The sequence below is a fragment of the Ruditapes philippinarum genome, unplaced genomic scaffold (genome assembly GCF_026571515.1).
Source record: "Ruditapes philippinarum isolate M1 unplaced genomic scaffold, ASM2657151v2 ctg2388_1_1_1_1, whole genome shotgun sequence".
Lineage (NCBI taxonomy): Eukaryota > Metazoa > Mollusca > Bivalvia > Venerida > Veneridae > Ruditapes > Ruditapes philippinarum.
In genome coordinates, this window is record NW_026853636.1 from 1 (window position 1) to 20,840 (window position 20,840).

Sequence of the window (20,840 nt, forward strand, 5' to 3'; positions counted from 1 at the left end):
TTCTACTGCTGGTGTAACACGCATAGTTTCATTATTTTTAAGAAATTTTTGTTTTCTATAAGTTCTAGAATCGTTGGTTAGCAATCCATTTTTAACTTTATCAACAAAATCAGACATTTCAAACCCATCTTCATGCACTCTATAAACTAAAACTACTAAAGTTACAAAATATAAAAATATAATCCATTTTAACACATGACGTATGCCTGTGTGTCTCATCTTTAGATAAGCAGAAGGTGACAATAGGTGAGTTTTAGTCCATTCCTCACGTTAATCCGATTGATCGACGTCTTTGGGAGGATTAAGGAAATAAATTTATGTGGTTAAGCCCCACACCATATACCGCTTTCTTAATAAAAGCAACAATCATAATGTTTTAACTCAGAACTGAGCTAACGCTGAATTAAGACGTTGGTCAATATATTTTGGTGCCAAATAGGGACATATCATGTACGCTACAAAACACACCATGTACCCCTTCTGGAGTCAATATAATTGTAAATGATTTATATATTGTAATATATTGTAAATGATTATAGCAAATATAAATTTTGTATGTAATAGCATTTCAATTAGTGATGCATTAATAATGCAGGTAGTTCTGAAGATAAACAATCTAATTTTGTACATTATTTTGTCATAAAAACATATTTCACGATATGAAACAACAAAAAACATTTGATTCGCTTACAATACTACGTGACGAGATCAGTATATTTTTTGAGCGTTCATGTTGGGGATGTTCCATATTGTCGACAATTCGCGCCTGGTAAACAACAGAGCTATCTCTTCCGGATGTTTATAATGATAAATTGCTCTATCTCTATACTTCCCAGCTAGTGCATGCCATATCAGCAAAGATACAATGTTGCCTTATTACACAGACACTTAGCTAGGGTGTGGAGCTCAAAACGCCTATAAAAATCCAAATAAAATGTATATTTGTGATCATATATATGAAAAAAAAAACTTAATATAAGCCGTTTTGAAAAAAAAACAACATATTTCAACGTCTATAATAATACGTGTATTTATAAGTTTATATAATAAATTCATATGCACGACTTTTCTTACTGCACTTTGTCATTTTCTCTGATTAAAGTCTTTAATTATGTTCCACACTGATATGATATTTTTATCTCTTATTACTAAATGAAAGGAAATAAAGGTGTTAAAGAGTAAATACGAAAAGTACCTGATGAAAAGACAGACATCCGGCATGCACGCAGTTGTAATTAATAAACATGGATATATACAAATGATTTCAACATTGCGTGCAAGAGGATAATAATACAACGCGTAAGGAAACAAAGTACACTGTGTGTCAGGATTGGTTTGGTTAGGATTGTTTTAGATTAGCAGTTATTCCTGCTTCAGAGTAAACTTTATTACAAAGCGTGAATATAAGTACATGATCGAGTTATATTTAGATCTACTGAACGCATTTCAACGTCTTGGTGAGGTAATCTAAAAATAGCCCATGCATATCATTAACCTTACCACGTGCTGATCTACAAATAGCGCATCGTATTTGTGATCGTTACATGCTTATTAATTTAAAGGGTTGGGATGAAGGCACAACTGAGCAAGCATTTCCTTTTAAAAGGAAACTTTATTTTACTTGTTTTCTTTTATGAACCTAAATATCGAGGTTTTGATCTGCTATATAATGTAATCTTTAGGTTAGAAAAGATAATTGATACTAAATTCTCAATAGATAAGTATTTTTCTTTTGTTTCCCATTTTCATTTGTAACCCTGATTGACAACATATTAAAGGTATTATGGTATTGTCGCTCTCAGAATTTGGTTTAAGTAATTTCATTTATTTTCTCAGACACTACCGAATTTACTTTAAATATGGTTTATTTGTTTACTATGATCATATGATGCAATATCTAAGGGCAGATAATCCTAGATATAGTTTGCAAAGTTATTCCCCTTATTTCTCTAAGATGTTTTCGCTCTGATTAACCTTTTGGTTACGGCTAATTTCAAACATATTCACTTTAAACTTAAATACTTATTTCATATTAAAGTATTAATGCATTTCTAAAGGACAGATGATCCTGACAGGTATTTTTGCTAAATTATCCCTTTTTATATTTTCCCCCAAAATACATATTAAATATTCACTTCAAACGTGAAGGCAATTTTTTTTATTTATCAGAAACGGCAAATGTATGAAATGCACGGTCAATACGAAAATCGAAACAAAAAATATCATGTAGTACTCCTTGATCATGTAGTATTCGATCCGCAGTCGGGCGTTAGATATGACCGAATTTTACGATTGACACATATAATCTGCACCGGAATTTTTGTTTGCAGCCAGCCCGCATATCTCAATCGGTTAGAGCGCGAGACTTGTAATTTCGACCTTGTGGGTTCGATTCCCGGACTGGCCAACAAAAATTACTAATCAGTCTTTCGGATAACACTTTTAATCGAGGTTCCATGTATGGATGCTTTAACAACTTGGCACGTTAAAGAACCAGAGGAAGCTTCTGGAAATGGGGCATCTTTCTGTACCTGTAATTGCACTATATGACTAATACACTTCTGGAGGACTCGCCCATATGGGCAACCGGTGGCGAGTATAAATAAACGCAAATACACACACACAGTAAGCAGATGTCAAAGTTAGAATGAGTTCACAAGATTTAGTACATTTTACGATTTGTCAAACACTTTTTACGCTTTGACATTGTCAAGGGGGAGGACGTGAAGTGGTTGCACACTTGGTTCAAGCGAGCGAATTGGTTGCAAACTTGACAAAATGGCGAACACGGCGTGATTTTTTGAGTTTTTCATTAGTATGTCTATTCCTTAATGCAATATATATGCCACACTCGGTTAAAGGTTTCAGCATCCTAGATTCTGTTTTGACGAATTTATTGAAGATATAAACTGATCATGTAGATATTTTGAAATTTGACATGTGGCTGTTCTGGTCGGGTTTTCTCCTAATTTATTCGAATTTGTAACTTTTGAACTGCATTTAACAATAACAAAATATGTTTCTGTCAATGCTGTACAAATGGTTTAGTTCGCAAGTCCGAAGATAACGTTCAATACACAAAAATATCTTGTTCAAGTACATTTTGGTTGCAGACTTATACTTCAAGCATTTTTGGTTGCAAACTTTTGTGTGGCATATATATTGCATTAAGGAATAGACATACTAATGAACTTCAAAATAACAAAGAACCCCACTTGCCTGGCAAAAATTCGTTCACCCGTTTAAAATCACGCCGTGTTCGCCATTTTGTCAAGTTTGCAACCAATTCGCTCGCTTGAACCAAGTGTGCAACCACTTCACGTCCTGCCCCTTGATTGTGGCAAGTGATATTTTACTCGCCAAGTCGCTTTATCCTATGAAAGATTCTCAGTAAATACCATATAATAAGAATACAAATAATGGGTTAAGCTCATATTGGCCTTGCTATTTGGCTAGACAGCTAGCCGTATTGGCCAGAGAATTTAGGCTTTTTATATCATTCCTTTGCTGTAATGAAAATCTTAATCTGTAAGCTTCATTTTAAATATTTCAATGAATTAAATCTGACTTCTTTCGAAAAACACAAGACATGAATAATACATATGTAACGAAGATATTAGTTAGATATCTGTAACCACTTTTATGCGCGTATTTTTATTCACGAGTTTGATTTGAACTTTTTTTCTTATCATGTCCGAATGCGCATGTCGAGTACGTTATAGTGAAGTTCAAATTACCATAAATACAAAAAATACGCACAATAGAGTATCTATTTTAAGATAATTTTAAGAACTTTATTTTTCAAAACAAAAACATAAGACAGATGTGTAAAGAAAACATCTTTTTAATTTATTGCAACAATAATATGAATAACCACTGCCTTTCTAGCGTTAAAATGGAAATAAAAACACGCATACGAGAAGCAAATTTGATAAAAGCGTAAACTGTTTGTGTGAACTTCACTCTGCAAATTAAAATCTATTTTAACTTTTGTGACCATGCCCCATTGATCCCTACCTCAAAAGGAAGAATACCATGCAAGTTATCTACCTTCCAAATATGAAATACATTTGTCAATAAATAAAGGCTGTAAAAGTGTAGAAATCTATTTTTATAACTGGCGACATTGACCCAACTAAACCCTTACTCCATCCAAAAGAGAAGACTTCAATTTTATGTTCCTACAAATATAAAAGTCATCTCTCAAAAGAATAATGTTAATGCACCTGTAAAAATGTGAAAATCTTTTTTTTGGCATTGGTGACTTTGGCCTTGACCCACAGGACCCCTAACTAAACCCAAAGGAAAAGGACCTCCCTTGGCATGTTTGTATTAAACATGAAATACATTAGGTAATAGAAAGAGCATCGAAACACGAGGCTATCTGATTGTACGAGGGGGCGTAGCCCCCGAGTATAAAGCAGATTGTCGAGTGTTTTGATGTTCTTTCTCTTTCGTATCATAGTCAAAATAAAATCACGTTCCCTGATACCACAAAATGAAACCTTACAAAAAAGTAACCAATGAAAGAGCATCTGAATATGATATTTCCATCGCTATCCCTTTCTCTGTCGTCACAATATGTAAACCCCGGACAAAATGAACCAATCAATGGGCATGCTCTGGAGTACGGGTAACTAATACCTGCACTCCAGTTAACGCACTGTGCATGTATATGTATACGATTTAACTCTGACACATTTTCAACAGCAAGGTCCCCAAACTATGATACAACTTAACAATAAAGGCTTAATGAGCGAAAATGTTATAAAAATTTTCACACCAGTGACCTTGACACTAGAGACCCCTTACTCCACAAAAAATACACGGCCATTAAAGGTATTAGGTTAACCATACAAGGTCCTATTTTCAAAGTGAAAAAAAGGAATATAACTTGGGAAAATGAATGTCAGAGTTATATAACTTGGCAATATCATGAACTTTCTCTAAATAAGTAAGTGTGGAAATTATGAAGCCATAAGTATAGACAGTACTTAAAAAAATCCATCTTGCCGGTTTAGGTTCACGATATTCATTATCAAACTGCTGAAAATGGCAATAATTTGATAAAAATTTATGCAATAATTATGTAACTTGCCAGGATCAAGTATATTGTATTGATTAATAAATGTGTAAATTATGAAGCCATTTGTACGAGTAGATTTTAGGAAAAATCCAACATGCCATTTTATTATTTTGATCGTTCCATTTTTTATAACATGACACCAATTTTAGGCTATCATGCTCCTAGAATGCCAGCTTTAAACTATTAAAGTTCAGTGCCCTTAAGGTAAAGGCGTTTTTTTCCATAATCATGCATATGTATGTGCTTTTGAAAGACCTTTCATAGTGATTTTACTGTATTTTAAATTGTTTCCATATTTATAATATAAGTCACTAACTTTAAGCTAATAGGCTGCCGACTTTTGGCTGTTAGATTGCCAACTTCAGGTTGCAAAGCTGACATCGATAGGCTGTTAAGATGTTAGGCGGCCTCCTCATGATACTAGGCTGCCAACGTAAGGCTTCCAGGGCGTTAGGCAAACTCCTAAGGCCCAGGTCGTCAGCTATTTAGGCTTCCTCTTCCGACTGCGAGACAATTTGCCTCTCAGTCCACAAGGCCATCAAACTGCCACCTCAGGCAGCCAGACCGTTAGGCTGTCTCTTCTTTCAATTTTACAGATATGATTATACAAAACTATACAGAACAATGCCAATTTTGCAGTTTCATACAAAAAGTATACAATTGTATAATTATCAATATTTACTTGCATAAGTTCAGCTAAAATCCAACGCAAAACAATATACATTATTAACAAGATGAGTATTATCGTCGCAAAAATTGAAACGCAGTTCCATATATAATAAATTCACTCGCTTTCAAACAGACAAAATTCGTCTTAAATTAATTTGATACAACAATAAAACTTGAGTTCAATCTTGCGACATTTAACGGTAGTGTTGCGACATTTAACGGTAAGGGAAATTCGTGCGACATTTAACGTTAACATTGCGACATTTAACGGCAAATGATTTTGCGATATTTAGCGGCGGTTGCGACATTTAGCGGCAATGGTGCGACATTTAGCGGCAAGTGCGACATTTAGCGGCGTTGCGACATTTAACGGCGCCACATTGACTGCATCAGTTCTTTGAATTTTAGTGTGTTCGGTCGATTGAAATATTTACTTGGAATTAGGCTTCTCCTACTAAAACAGAAGAAAGGGCATTTTAACATATAGTGGAATTCATCGGCAATATCATTTTGATTACATAAAGTGCATTTCCTTTGACCATGTTCTACAAAAGACTTGCGCCATCTGCCAGTTTGAAAAAGTGTCACAGTTAAATCGTATACATATACATGCACAGTAAGTTAACTGGAGTGCAGGCATCAGTTACCCGCACTCCAAATCATTCCCGTTGAGAAATAAAGTTGATTTCTATGGTGGCTGATTTGGAACGTTTTTGTGCGCCGTCTTGTAGCTAGCGAAGCACGCCAAACGTCGCGTTGTCGTGTGGCGTGTTGTCGCGATGTCGCTCAAATCAAAGGATTGGCTTATAAGCCAAGCGACAAGACGTCAGTGCGACGAAAAGGCGATAACGATATAGGTTGTGTTGTCGCTATCGACAACGCAACGCGCAAAGTGTTCCAAATCAGCCACCATACATTATAAGCTATATCATTCTCGTAAATGAAATACATGGAAAAATATATAAAATAATGATTATTAATAAATTAAAAAAATATAAAAAAATAAATAAATTAAAAAGTAAAACAAAAATAGAATAATTTAATTCAAAGGCCTAATAAAAGTTTCACCCGTTGTGGGATTTGAGCTTACGACCTTCCGCATGCGAAACAAGGACCTTAACCACTACTCTAACAGGCCATATATTATCTTTCAAATGTTTTTCCTGTTGGTGCGTTTTCGTATATGGCTTTATCCTGCCACCCCTGTGTACTTATAAATTAAGATTTCCCATTCTCGATCATATTTGAATCGATACCGTTATGCCGGATTCCGATGATTGCCGATAAAAGGTCATTGAATATTCAAATGTCTCGGGCCAATATTGTCCAACAATATATCAATAATGAAAAGGTCAGAGTTGAGAAGAACGGCGGAATATGCCGAAAATTCCCGCTTCACAGATTACAGACAACGTGATCATTTGAGCTAACAGGTCAGTTTTGGTGGGAAACTCGCGCCAAGAAGACGTTCTTTGTGAATAGAGTAAGTGTGATGATATTTTTACAACTTTTGTATTTGATCGTTTATATTGTTTTTGATTATGCTATTTTTATGTACTCGCGCTTTATAAAATATCTTTAAATATGTATGTTATCCCTGTAGTTAGTTATGAGTTGAGTTGAAGTTATTGTTGATGGTTCTTATAAAATGTGATTTGGCCAGACTACGTGATGCGCCCGCGGTTTTGTTGATATACTCGCGATTTATATGTTACCTTCTATATTGGTCGAAGGGTTTTATAAAGTTCTCTCTTGTGATTGAGACTGCAAAAACACACAGAGACAGCAAAATAAATAAATAATCAACACAAAGACAGGAGTTAGGTTTTCACTCTACATCTGTAATTCAAATCTGCCGTGCATTCCATAAACATACAAAACCGTCAAAATCATGAAACAAACGATGAATGAGAAAATGAAGAATGAATATATATCAATACACTTATATAAGTAAATTACCTGCAATAACACACAGAGACAGCAAAATAATTAAATAATCAACACAAAGACAGGAGTTAGGTTTTCACTCTACAACTGTAATTCAAATCTGCCGTGCGCATGCGTGGCGGTAAATCATGAGCGGAAAAATGAGGCCCGTCACCAGTTACTATAGTTAGTGTACGATATATGATGAATGATAATGAGGCTATGGTAGTATGAGATGAAGAGTGGATGGACAACGAAGAATATATTTATAAGAAATGCACTATATCCTTTCGGCGGCAACACCCTATACCCGTAGACCACCCACATTGTAGAAAAGCGTCTCGAAATTTTGATTCCCACGGAATACGTCAATAGCATAATAAAGTGGTAGGATATTTAGATATCCATATAGCCATAGCGTAAATCTGCGTAAATCGTCTAAATGTAACGTAACGGTACGGAAAAAAAACGTTTTTCATACACTGTGGATTTTATAATCTACATCTTAACAGCAATTAATTACGTAATGGCGTTTTTACTACAAAACGAATTTCAACAAAATGTACCGTAATGGTTGTACTGCTAACAAACAAAAATACGTTTTTATCGTTTTGGCTGACTCTGGAAGACAAGTATGGATTTTACAATCTGTTTCATTTTTTCCCCGTTTAATTCGTTATTTTTACGAAAAGTACTGTAATGGCTTTTCTATACATAATTTTCAGAATTTTACTTGAAGAATACGAAAAGTCCGTAATGCATACGCTGTGGACTTTCTAATCTAAATCTTAACAATAAATTACCACAAACAAATTTCAACAAAACGCTACTTAATGGCTGTACTGCTACAAAAAGAAATACGTTTATTTCCGTTATGGCTGGTATTCGAAGATAAACATGAGTCTTTAAATATATTTCTTTTTTCCCGTGTATTACGTTATATTTACGTAAAATATTGTAATGACTTTAATCAATGACATGTAACACTAAAGAAAACAAATTCATATTTTTAGATTTTTATTCAAAAGATTTGTATGACAGCGCGTAATTACAATACGAATACCATGAAACGCAACACATTTCATCTCAAACATTGACCGTTAACAGAGGTAATTGCTAATTAGCACCATTTTCAAACTGCAGACAACCAAATTGCTTCAAAGAGGAATGTTTTTCATAAATAGTGCTCGTTCATTTTTAACGGCATTGATATCAAACATGTAGGTATTTGCTTAATATTATTATATTTTGTTGATCATTTTTACTGTGACTAAAATTGTACTCGTTTAAATTTTATTTATCCTTTATTTTTTTAACTGTAAAAGTTATTTTCTTATTTCTGCTGCTGGGAATATATTAGCAAACCAGTGCCTAATAATATCACTTTTCGTTAAAAGCATGACCGGTAGCAAGCAATTTGCTAACCATATTACATTATCTTTTTAGTAATGATTGAAACGACGTTTAAAACAGGAAAGAGTTTACTGAACTTCAAAATAGTTATGCGACACAATTTATAAGTAATTATAAAAATATATAAAAAATTTACAACACATGTGTATATATTTAATGCATTTCTGAAATTAAAAATAGTAAATATACAAAATATTTATTTTTTGATGAAATTATTAAAATAGTAAAACGACATGCATTTAGAATTTGCTGTTCTTTCTATTTCCATTTTAAAACAGTCATTCAAATTCTTACATGACAAAGAAACAGATGTAGCAACAGAGACAGAGACTAACAAGGCAACTTCAGACTCTCGTGGCTAACATAATAAAAAATCAGATGTAGCAACAGAGACAGAGATGGAGGGGAAAACCGCAACTTCAGATTCGCGTGGTCAACATGATAAACTAAAGGCACAAAATTTAGATAAAAAAACATGGAAGATTTTCACATGATGACGTTTGGAAAACGTATCAAAACGAGGGATTCCCTGAAAATTCCTTACTTGTAAATGAGACGGACAGTTGTTCCATGTTAGATGAAATGACCTTGCAGGACCTTATAGATAAAAAAAATTACAAAACGCAGACAGCAAGATAATAAAAGATCAAAATCTGAAGATGAGTTTACAACATCTGATGAAATGCCATTGAGACTCCTAATCGATATAATTGACGCCAGCACTATTGAGTGTTGAGAATTGAGTACCGCTCAAGCCGGTGCTAGTGGCGTGAGGGATGTTGCATTTATTCATTATCCCTCATGTACAGACTCAATCAAACCGAGTCTGCAATTTTCACGTAATTTTGTTGTGATTATGCGTCAGAGGGATCACTTTGTTTCCAGATTTTTATACTTCACAACAGCAGGTGTCAAGTGCTGTGTGGCAGCTGTATTTCACTTCAGTGTTGTTATATTTTTCTGGTCCTTCGGGATCATTGATGCCAGCACTATTGAGTGTTGAGAATTGAGTACCGCTCAAGCCAGTGCTAGTGAGTTTACCACATCTGATGAAATGCCATTGAAACTTCTAATCGAGATCATTGAAAAACATAGTGATCATAAAAAACAAAGTGATCCCTCGGAATCATTAATCACAACAAAATTACATGAAAATTGCAGACTCGGTTTGATTGAGTCTGTACATGAGGGATAATGAGTAAATGCAACATCCCTCACGCCCCTAGAGCGGTCTTTAACCGAAATACATACTACGACCCAATCGCTAATATTCTTTCAGACACCATCACAAGTAGGCAGAAAAACGAGGAGGGAAAATGGGAAAGGTCGGAATTGCCATGTCCGAAAGCAATCGTAAATTTCAGGTGTTGACAGACATAACCATTTGAGATGTAGTTACTCTTTGCAAAGATGCAGTGCATGCTTGTGGACCTATTTCGCCTAGTTTGGGATAGACATGGCATTTATCAACAGCTACCTACTCTACAAGACACCCTAAGATTACTCACAAGATGCTTCAACTGAAGATAATATTTGCAAAGCTGTGTGAAGATTCGGTTAAACAGACAAACATATATTTCATGCTGTGTTTGTGACATCAATCTAGCTTGCTTTTAAAATATAGCACAAAAATATTGAAATGTACCTATGGTTGAAAGGAGAACTAATTGCAATGTAACATAAATTGATACCAACTTTAAATCGTGCGGCTTGAGGACTTTAAAAATTGATGAGTCTGATTAAAATATACAGAAGATATGCATTATAATTATTATATGAATGAAATAAATGAGCTATGACAATTATTAGAGTTATTTTCTTCTAGTTATCTTATTTACATTTACATTTTACGCTTTTCATGAACATTCATACAGAATCTGATTTAACAATATTGAAAAAAGGGCTTTTATAATTCCAAACTGTATTCTTTTATTTCATTTTAATGCTTGTGATCAATAAGATAAATGATGACCACCGTAAAACTAAGTTGTATCATAAAACAATTTAATGTTGTTTCAATATTTGTTTTCAGATATGTGAAACAAACAACACAAAACAACAGACGTGATAGACGAAATCAACAAGATATCACACAGTACCTGGATTTAAGAATTTGAACGATAATTTTATTGATTGTCTGACATATTTCATTATGCTTTGCTTATTTATTTATTTATTTTTGTTGTTTTATTTTTATCAATTAACAAATATATCTTGAACAATAGATTACACATGTGTGGTACCATGTACGAATTAAAAATAAAAAAAAAAGAGAGGACCGAATTTTCATTTTTTTTTTGTTTCAAAACGCTTAAAAGAAGATAATACATGATTTAATAGATGATGTTTGAGTTGTTTTCAATAAATACAGATTTGCTTTCATCTATTGAAACTAGTATGAAAATAAATATTTCGAGACAAGTGAAATATCAGAACTTTCATGCCACAATGTGAAAATTAATCCTGTATTAAATTTTATAGAAAAAAAGAACTTGAATTTTCTGTTTATTGTATACATTTTTCTTTTGTTCCGCATTAAAATTTGACGACATTATGATTATGTGATTTGGCTGACTTAGAAGAATATAATCCGACAAGACAACAATGACAATATGAAAATAATTTCACTGCAGTGAAAAATAAATTAAACGGAACCACTCATATTTATGTAATAAAATATTTTTTTCAATATTTCTGAATTTATATTAAGAATATTCAAGAATATAATGAAAAGAGGATATGAAGTTTTATCTGTAATTGCGTGTTTTATTTCATCCAGTGATATAGAAATAAATATTTCACCAGTTGTTGTAGACACATGTTAAATGAACTAATTTGATAATAATCAATTTTAGGAAAAATATTGAATTGCCTGTTTATTAAAGTTTTCTCTGTTTAAAAATGATTATTTATTTTTTTGTTTATTTTAATATGTATATTGACGAAAGTAGTTACGACACCAGGGATAAGTACGGAAAATATGTTACATGTAGTAAAAGTAAACTTATACATAGAAAAATATGGAAAATGAAAATGAGCATTTCATTTCATCAATCCTTCTTAATATTTTTTTCGAAAATGCATTATGATTAAAACATATATTTAACACTACATTTATACATAAGAATTAAGTACAACATATGCTTATCGATTTTTTAAAAGTTTTATATTTTACTTGAATAAGTACGGTAAGTTATTTGATAAATATATTTATTTTCTTAACAGTAAGATGAATAATGTACAGATAAATGTGATATGTTATATAGCCCGTTATTATACTTTTATTGTATACAAATTAATATCGGATGTATTCTTTTCTCTCTACTCTATATTCTCAAACAAGTATAAAAACATGAATCTATAAATGATCAGACATTTGTGTTTTTTTTTAACCCAGGCCTTCTATTTCATATCTAAAAAAATATTGACCGTCTACAATTAAAAGGTTTTTGTAATCTGCGTAAATTACTGTTATATTAACCAATTTGAAAGTAAGATGTGTGTTTTCATGAAATATTTCCGAACAACCATTTCCAACATTATCCTTAGAAAATAAACCCATTTAAAATGATAGTGGTATCATATATCCACAGAACGAACAGGTACAATGCGCTTCGTCTGAGATTAAAAAGTTAGGGGAATTATTCCCCTAAGTCAGCACTGTACTGTCACTATCTGTGCATGTAAAATTGTTGCTGAAAAAGCGCATTGAGGTCGACCCCCGGAAAAAGGACATCTGGAATTTCCTTTTTTATTCTGGAACGCATTATAGCATGATTGTGATAAATGACTGGTTTCGTTTTTAGACAAACATTCATTTTGAAAATATAGTTATATATAAATACTTTTCAAACCAAGTTGTTTAAGGAAAAAATTAAAAGATTCTATGCTTACGTTATGTGCTTAACATGTTTAAATAGGTTGCCGAACAGCTGATTGGTGGATTTTCTGATCGCATACGCCAGGCAAGTCAATTGGACCCAGTATCCCTGTCGTTTACTTCAATCTTAAATCACCAGTCAGGTTGCCTAAAAAGTGTCGATATTGCAGCAAGATGAAAGTTCAGACAGAAAGAGGTCGAAAAAGTTAAACAGTGTTTGGATGTTCACAATCCAATGTCAACTTGCACAAGAAATTACAACCCAAATTTATAAATCCATACTGTGTTTGAAGTACTGTAAAACATTTTGTTTTATGTTGTTTCAAAACATAATGTGTATATTATATATAAGTGAATTGTATTCAAGAAGGAAAGTTTGTAAATGGCAATATTGAACAGGTCTTTATGCAAACACTCTGCTGTTATCTAAATTATAACATTATGTAGGATGCGTGACATATGCAATGTATTTTTATATTTGTTCTTCGTTCGATACAACTCAATCTATTGTTGTAGTTGTTTGTTACAAACATTCAGTGCGTTTCAAAACGTAAAAAAAAATAAATATGTTGCCTTCATGTGAACATATTGTAAGACAACCATAGCGTATCATTTCCTAGTTTTATTTTAGCTTTCTACGCTTTCGCTGTTTCGCTAGGTAATGGAATTTTGTTTTTGTGTGGGCAAACACAACGTACTTAACCGTTGTTTCAACGTAATGCTACTGCATTTTTTACCTGTTTGTTTATATTTCGGTAAATATATGTAACGTAATCCATAGTGTATGAAAATGTAAAAAACGTATGTTGAAACCATAGTGGCATTTTGATCATTTGTCCACGCAATGTAAGCCGTAGTGTAAGTAACCGTAGTGAATGATATTGAGTAACAGATCCACAGAGTTTCAATACGTAATAATTTGAAATCAATAATCTGCGGATGTTTCTAAATTCAAAATTTTACCATTTCATGTTTAAATGTTGAATTCTGCTTAAGCCGGTGCTAGGGGGCGTGGACGGTAACTTGCACTTTCCAGTACCGTCCATGAACAGGCTCAATCAAACCGAGCCTGCAACATTTTCAATTTTGTCGTGTTGGGCTTTCTTTAGGGATTCTGTATTTATCTATTTTATGAATATAGCTGGACAAATTGAAGTTTTGTTCTTTGCAACTAATTGCTTCAGAATTTGACTTATACAGAAAACTTGAAAACATATTTAATTGATACAGGAAAGTCACATAGTTGGTATCTTAAATTAATGTGTTTTTTGTAATTAATTAAAATTGTTATTGATAATTGATTTTATTATGTGATTATATAAACATTTTAGCAATTTGTTAACCCTTTATCATAATATCTCATTAAAATGGACATTAAGCAAATGTTTCTGAAGATCTGTTTTGCAAAATTCGTAGTGAAATGAATGTAAGTACATGTCAAAGTGAGCAAATCATTTAGACATCAAACAAAAAACGGTGGCCTTCCTACGCTCAATGGGCATGGCTTTCAGGAAGGCTATTTTTCATACCGTTTAATTACGTTATGGTCGTCCTATGTGTATAGCCAGTGGTTTTTGAGTGATCGAATTTTCCATACGTTTCATTCCGCTAGGTCCGTCGAAAGGATATATCATATGGGATATAATAATGATAAAGTATATACATGTATATATAATGACAAATGACCCTGTGACATCCTTCCCCGCTCAGTCAAATGTCGTCCCGACAATTCCATATCTTACAGTCATCTAAAAAAATACAACTACATACCTAGGGTCAGAAGTCTATATACAACTACTTTTTACAAAGCAGTCACAAAATATTCCACCAACAGCTATGTTGTTTAGGTTATAATGAATATTTAGTTTACATTAACGTTCTATCAAAAAGAAACGTTAATAATAAAGATGATTTCATACATTCCAATGGAATGTTTCATAAAGTATTTAAGATAGACTGCAGTTCTATCTACGCTGTATCAGACAAGTTTCAAATAATACGGCATGTTCAAATTTTATTTATTCATAATGCAACAATTATCACAAAAAATGCAAGATAATTATGCAAAATTGATGCTAGATATACTAGCAAATATAACACTGGAATTTTTTTGAAGATTTTAGTAAAACCACAAATCATGTAGATAAAAGATAACGAAACAATGAAAACATGTAAAATCATCAATATCAAGTCAACCAGTCTTTGTCACGTAACCAGGCAGGCTTCAGTCTTGTACGGGAAGATCTTTTGGGAACGAATTCTTCAGCTTTGGGATTAAACGTAGATGTTCTTCTTTGAGGAATGACATATTTGGGAACATCTGTACTTTCTGGTGTATTATCTGAAATGTTAGAAGAAGAATCAGTTATGGGCTCGGTCTGTACAAGAAGCTCAGGTCCATCATTCTCATGAGAGGGGTTAAACTGAGCTTTCCGTACAGAAAAACCCATAAAAGGCAACAAAAGATTTCTGTGAAGGGCTTTTATGCCACCCCGACCATGCTCTCTTCTATAGAAGGATTAGGTTGGGATGTCACAATATAAACCTCCTTATCCCACCTATCAGCCAACTTGTTCTTCCTTTTCAGGCCTACGTTTCTAATCAAAACTCTATCCCCGCGCTGAACTTTAGCGTCCCTAACCCTAAAATCATAACGACGCTTATGTCGTTTACTTTGACGCCTGGACTAACGGTTGGCAACCTTATAAGCAAATGGAGACGTTTCTTTAAAGAAGAAATGTACTCCGAAGGACTTTTCTTGGCTGATGTTGAATCAAGAAAAGCATCAACAGATAACCTAGGATGCCTCCCAAACATCAAAAAATGAGGGGTGAGCCCAGTGGTCTCATGCCTCGTAGAATTGTAAGCATGGACTAAGGTGGGTATATGAGCCTTCCAATTCTGCTTTTGCTTAGTTTCCAGGGTCCCCAACATATTTAAAAGGGTCTGATAAAACCTTTCGGCCATTCCATTTCCTTGTGGGTGATAAGGAGTTGTGCGAGACTTGTCAATATTGGCAATCTTGCACAGCTCGCTTATCACCGCACTTTCGAAATTTCGACCCTGGTCACTATGTAAACGGGCTGGAAAGCCATAGTGACATATAAAGGACTCAAAAAGGACTTTGGCTGTTGTACGGGCCGTTTGGTTTTTAGTAGGTATGGCCTGTGCAAAGTGGGTAAAGTGATCAGTAATCACAAGTATATTTTCATAACCGCCTGCAGACATTTCTAAAGATAGAAAGTCCATACAGACTAATTCAGGGGGATAAGAAGATTCAATGGGAACTAAACCAGCAGAAACTTTGCATGGTGTTTTCCGACAAATACAGCGGGGGCAGTTTTTGACACGATGTTCAACAAACTGTTCTAAACCAAGCCAGTAAAACCTCGATTTTAACAGACTACAAGTCCTCTCTCGACCCTGATGTCCGGCATCATCATGAAGGCCTGTAAACAATATCACAGAAAACTTCTGGAAGAACAAGTTGATTAACAAAATGGCCAGAAACAGTTCCTTTACGAAAAAGAATATGGTCTTTGATAAAAAGAGATGACCTTTCCCTAAAATATGATCTTACAAAAGAGTCTTCTAAAGAACAAAGACGTCTAGTTGGTTTTCGACCTGCCTGGACTAAATGTCGGATGCGTGCTATGGCTACATCTTTTCCTTGTTCTTCAGCCCAATCAATATCACTAAAATTGGTGTCTAACGGTTCATCACCATCTGCATCGGCATGGTCTAACACAGACTGAGAAAAAGAATTACACTCAAAGATAGGGAATTCCTGGGGATCAACTAAAGTACCAAGGCAAAGTGCCTTTACTACATCTGAAAATATAACAGTTCCAGGACAAGAAGATGTAGGTAATCGTGAAAGTGCGTCTGCATCAACGTTCGACTTACCACTGCGATAACTGATAGTAAAATCAAAATTAGCTAAAGAAGCTAACCAACGGTGAGACGCTGCATCAAGTTTCGCAGTGGATAGAACATAAGTCAAAGGATTATTATAAGTACGGACTTGGAAAGAGTTACCATACAGATAATCTTTGAACTTATCACTCATAGGCCACTTTAGAGCAAGAAACTCTAATTTATGAGCGGAATAATTCCGTTCATTCGGTTTTAACCCACGACTTGCAAAAGCAACAGCCCTCTCTTTACCATCATGCACCTGGTATAAAACGGCACCAAGACCAACTCTACTGGCATCGATATTCAAAAGAAATGGTTTGCTGAAATCAGCATATGCCAAGATGGGTGGGGTACTAAGACACTTAAGTAGTAAGTCAAAGGCAGATTGTTGATCTGGACCCCATTTCCAAGGTGTAGCTTTATTCTTGGATTTGCTGGCTTTGTTGGTAGGATGACCAATCAGCAAATCGTTCAGTGGTTTGGTTATCTGGGAAAATCCTTTGATGTACTGCCTGTAGTAACCAGCAAAACCAATAAAGCTCATTAACTCCTTGATAGATTTTGGGACAGGCCAATTCTTTAAAACAGCAATCTTGTCGGGATCGGTTTCGACACCATGTTCACTGACAATATGGCCTAAATGCTTCACACTGGTTCGAAAGAAATCACATTTAGAACCTTTAAGCTTGAGACCAGCTTTTTCCAAACGCTGAAAAACAGAATTAAGACGCTGGAAATGCTCTTCTGTGGATTTAGAAAAGATGATAATGTCATCTAAATAGATGAGACATTCAGTAAGGTTAATATCATCCATAGCACGTTCCATCAGACGCTGGAAAGTAGCAGGGGCATTGGTTAGCCCAAAACCCATACGGTTACACTCGTAAAAACCGAGTGGTCCAACCGAAAAGGCTGTCTTATACTTGTCGGCCTCCTTCATGGCAACTTGCAAGTAACCTGATCGAAGGTCAAGCTTAGACCAACTAAGCTATCAATGGTCTCGTCTATCCTGGGCAAGGCATATGCATCCTTGATGGTTCCACTGTTAAGCCGACGGTAGTCAATACAGAATCTCAAAGACCCATCCTTCTTACGTACAAGGACTACATTCGAAGAGAAGGGACTATTAGATCCTCTAATGGCACCAGCAGCTAACATATCTTTCAGATGTTCCCTGACTTCAACATACATACCCGGTGGAATACGCCGATAATGGTCCTTGAAAGGGGTAGGATCTGAAAGTTCAATACCATGTTCTACAATATTGGTACATCCAAGATCGGTTGGGCCTGATGAAAAGATATGTTTCCAACTAGAGAAAAATTCATTGGCCTTAACATGTTCATCTACTGTAGGAATATCAGTAGGAAAAGAAATACCCAAATCCTCAAGTGACTTGTCTGCATTGTTCATCTTGGCAGTAGAACCTTCAAAAGGATCTACATCTTGAAGACGACAAAGAAGAGAATTGGGTTTAATGACCACAGGATGGGCAGACATATAACACATTCTCACAGGTATCCTACAAAAAGAAATTGTAGGTTTCACATGAACAAGGTTTGCACAAACAGATACAGATACATTATTGTCAATATTCTCAGTAACAGCTTCAGACATATTACAAACATAATGCATTGCGAACCTTGCCAATAACAGTCATGGTCTCAAAAGGTGGGATCTGAACACTGATATCACTAAGACTTCTGACGGGAAGGCAATTTACAGAAGATAAAACAGAGAAAACATCACTCCATTCAGCTGGTACCTGACAGGTAGGGGCCAAAGTTTTAAGAAAATTTAAAACATTGGTACCTACAATTAAAGGAACTGAAAAAGAATACTTGGTATCCTGAACCACTAACAATGGCACAGAAACAGGGGTAAAATCAACCTTTGGTATACCAATATCAACAATAATATAACCAATGTAAGGAACAGAAGAACCATTAGCACTGGAAATATCCGAACTAAAATCTGTAAGGCTGTGAAGTTCTGGTCTAGGAACTAAAGATGAATAAAAAGATTCACTAATAGAAGAAACCATGCTTCCGGAATCAAGAAGACCTTTACATGAAGTGTCACAAATGAGAACATCAACCTCACTGGCATGACCTACCAAAGGTGCAATATATGGGCCTTTAAAAATGGCTGACCTCCTGTTGGCCCTGTTGAGAAGGTCACTTCCGGTTTAAAGTATTCTCTGGAACCTTATCTGCAACAGACTTGTCAGTAGCCTTAGATGTTTCTTTGGCTGGACCCTGCTCCTTACTCTTATCACTCCATCTGCTCCTATCTTGGTATCCACCCTGGTAGTTTCTGGACTTCTTCAAACCCTGAAGTTCCTTCTCAACAGTGCCAACCCTGGAATTCAGCTGCTTCATCTGGTTGGTTAAATCCTGTAACTGTTGAAGAATCTTATTCTCAACAGATGTCATTAACAGGGAAGCAGGTTCAACCTTGACATCTGGAGTATTCTTACCCTCAGGGGATTGAATAACCTGGGAGGACTTAGCCTTACTCACTGGAAGTGTGAGAGAAGAACTCTTCTCGTTTAACTCTTAGTCCTGCTCCATCTGTCTGAGCTCCTTCCTAAGTACTCCATAATCATGGATACTTTCAAACTTATACATAGAAACACTTCTGAGATGTTGGTCATACAACCCAGGCCACAATCTATTACATAACATCTCATTCTTGGTGGACTGCTCAAACCTAATGTTAGACTTGGACAACAGCTGTTCCAATCAATGGCTATAATCTGCAATAGATTGAGCAGGTAGTTGCTGAGCACAATAAAACTTCTCCTTCAGCTTCTCACCACTGGATACATTACCATAAATACCCTCCAATTCAGACAAAATATCCTAACAGAAGCATCCTCTCCAAGATGTAAAAGAACTGTATGGGCTTTACCCTTCAGACTCTTCCTGATGGATTCAAGCAAAATATGTTCAGGATACACACCATTCCTGATCAAACAGTTGATCTCATACCTCCATAAATCAAAAGCACAATCATCAGGGCAGCGTTTTACTAACAGAAGGGACTATTAGATCCTCTAATGGCACCAGCAGCTAACATATCTTTCAGATGTTCCCTGACTTCAACATACATACCCGGTGGAATACGCCGATAATGGTCCTTGAAAGGGGTAGGATCTGAAAGTTCAATACCATGTTCTACAATATTGGTACATCCAAGATCGGTTGGGCCTGATGAAAAGATATGTTTCCAACTAGAGAAAAATTCATTGGCCTTAACATGTTCATCTACTGTAGGAATATCAGTAGGAAAAGAAATACCCAAATCCTCAAGTGACTTGTCTGCATTGTTCATCTTGGCAGTAGAACCTTCAAAAGGATCTATTCTTCAAACGACATCTACATCTTGAAGACGACAAAGAAGAGAATTGGGTTTAATGACCACAGGATGGGCAGACATATAACACATTCTCACAGGTATCCTACAAAAAGAAATTGTAGGTTTCACATGAACAAGGTTTGGACAAACAGATACAGATACATTATTGTCAATATTCTCAGTAACAGCTTCAGACATATTACAAACATAATGCATTGCGAACCTTGCCAATAACAGTCTTGGTCTCAAAAGGTGGGATCTGAACACTGATATCACTAAGACTTCTGACGGGAAGGCAATTTACAGAAGATAAAACAGAGAAAACATCACTCCATTCAGCTGGTACCTGACAGGTAGGGGCCAAAGTTTAAAGAAAAATTAAAACATTGGTACCTACAATTAAAGGAACTGAAAAAGAATACTTGGTATCCTGAACCACTAACAATGGCACAGAAACAGGGTTAAAATCAACCTTTGGTATACCAATATCAACAATAATATAACCAATGTAAGGAACAGAAGAACCATTAGCACTGGAAATATCCGAACTAAAATCTGTAAGGCTGTGAAGTTCTGGTCTAGGAACTA